This window comes from Propithecus coquereli, unplaced genomic scaffold (genome assembly GCF_000956105.1).
Source record: "Propithecus coquereli isolate 6110/MARCELLA unplaced genomic scaffold, Pcoq_1.0 Scaffold5, whole genome shotgun sequence".
Taxonomy (NCBI): domain Eukaryota; kingdom Metazoa; phylum Chordata; class Mammalia; order Primates; family Indriidae; genus Propithecus; species Propithecus coquereli.
This window is the reverse complement of record NW_012150840.1, coordinates 13,842,419-13,844,766: the sequence shown is the minus strand read 5'-3', so window position 1 is coordinate 13,844,766 and position 2,348 is coordinate 13,842,419.

The following is a 2,348-nucleotide window of genomic DNA, read 5'->3' as shown; positions in this document are numbered from 1 at the left end:
CGATCCTCCCGCCTCAGCCTCTCAGGGTGCTAGGATTACAGGCGTGAGCCACCACGCCCAGCCTATTCTTGTCATTTTTAACAAGAAATGATAACGGGAAAAGTTATTATAAATTAACACAAAGCTCTGCCTAGTAGAGATAGGCAAACAAGCACTTAAACCTTACAGCAATTTTATGCTTAGTATAGCAAACGTGCAAGGTATCTGTTCGCAAGGAACAGCGTCTGCAGCACTAGGGGTCTGGAGGGTGGGCAGCTGGCAGAGGAGAGGTATTCAAACAGATTCAATTTAGCCACCATTTTGAGGAATGAACGTACCACCCGATGTTTCGGAGACAAAATAAAGGAATTAAGGAGCTCGCTTTGTTTTCAGATGATCTAGTTAGCTAGGCAAATCAGCTTTCACAGGCCATCCAGTCAGCACCTCAATCCGCCGCCAGGCCCCCTGCACAAAAGGCCCCCGCACCTGGGGGCATCAGGAAGACGCCCCGCAGGCGACCTGCTTGCAGAGCAGCGCTGCGCAGCTCGGGGGAGGAGAACCAGCGCTGCACCTGCGCGGAGGCCGTCGCGGGCCCGGCGGCCTTGCCGGCTGCCAGGGCGCGAGGTGGACAGTCACCTCCACTTTGAGGGGGGTTTTCATCACGCCCCTGGCATCTGGCTGAGGCAGGAATCCTCCGAAGTGGCCGGTGAGAGGCTCCACGCCCGAGAAGTCGCCGCCCAGAGCCGGGTCCCGGGCCAGGTCCAGCCTCCCGTGGCTGTCTGCCTCGTAGTGGGCGAACGAGTGGAAGAGGCGGCTTCGGTAGCTGACGGCTGATGCCCGCAGGGTCGCCCGCTCCCCCGGGCCTAACCTTCCACTTAAATATCCAGGAGCTCGCCGGGCAGCCCAATCTTGGGCGTGACAGTCAGGGTCACGGTCTTCTGGGAGAAAAAGGACAATGTGGACATCGATGTCCGGGGCTGGAGGGGAACCCCTGAGGCTCGGAGCACGGCTAGGGCTGCCCGCCACATGCTGCCGCTATCGTCGAGTCTTTGACTCCGGCAGACGATCGAGTGGCCCCGGAGGGTCAGCGCTCACGGGGAGGGCCCGCCGGGCAAGGCGTGGCCGCGCGGGGATAGAGCCTGTCGGGCCCCGCGTTAGAACCTGGGCTGGTCCCTGGGGCGCCGCTTAGCAAAGGGCTGCAAGAAGGAGCGACTTAGGGGGGTCGACGCGCGTTCATGCTCTTGGAGGTCCTGGGGTGGGACCGCCTGAAAGAGGAAGGATCTCACGGTGAGTTTACCCCTCGATGTGTGGAGAAGTTCATGATTTCTGACAGAAAATGCCACCCGTCGTCTTCTCTAAAATCCCTCAGTAGCCACCAGGGGACACTATTCCCTAAGCGTGATTGAAAGAGGCCAAATGTGCGAGGCTCCTGCCAAATTCCTTTCCTCCCTTGAAACAATCTTTTCTGGAAATTAAGAAAGACAGTCAAGGTTAAAGTTTAAACGTTTCAGATGAGACACTGAATTGAACTATAAAATGGTAGGGATTGAGAATAGAAGCTAGAGAAAATCCCCTGACTTTAATGCCCACAAAGCCCTAAAACCAGCCTAGTTGGGAGGAAGGGAACCAGGCGAGGAGAAAGCACAAACTTCGCTTTTCAGTCAGAAAACTGAACTACAAATGTATATACTCTGAAGAAAGAAGCTCTGTTGTCCTGTGGCCTGGTACAAGTATTAACAATGTATATTTTTGTATGCAGAAAAAAGCTTACAGTATATAACTTTTTTTTTTTAAGAGAAGGAATTGAACCCACAAAATAAAACCGTATTTTTTCATTCATCTTCATATTTCTATGTATATGCATACAAAATGGTTCTGGAAGGTACACTTCAAGTTGGTAACAGTAATGATCCTTGGGAGAAGACTGGGATTGAGTAATGAGTTCAGAGGATCTTTTAATTTATTTGTATTTTTTGAATCTTTCACAGTAAAGAATATATTGATACCTGTAATTTAAAATTTCTTTTCTACTATAGAATTCTTAATTAAAATGCTTGTGTAAGATGAGGTTAATTAACCCAAGTGAGCACATTTCATTAAACCACTTGTCAAGGAAGAGGGGTGTGTATGTAACAGAGGGAATGGCCTGAGAAAGGGTAAAAATGTTTTCTGTCTTTTTAAAACCTCCCCTACTCTTTTTGGGAATTAAAACCTACATCTTTGGCTGGGCGCGGTGGCTCATGCCTGTAATCCTAGCACTCTGGGAGGCTGAAGCAGGAGGATCGTTTGAGCTCAGGAGTTCAAGACCAGCCTGAGCAAGAGCGAGACCTTGTCTCTACTAAAAATAGAAAGAAATTAGCCAGACAACT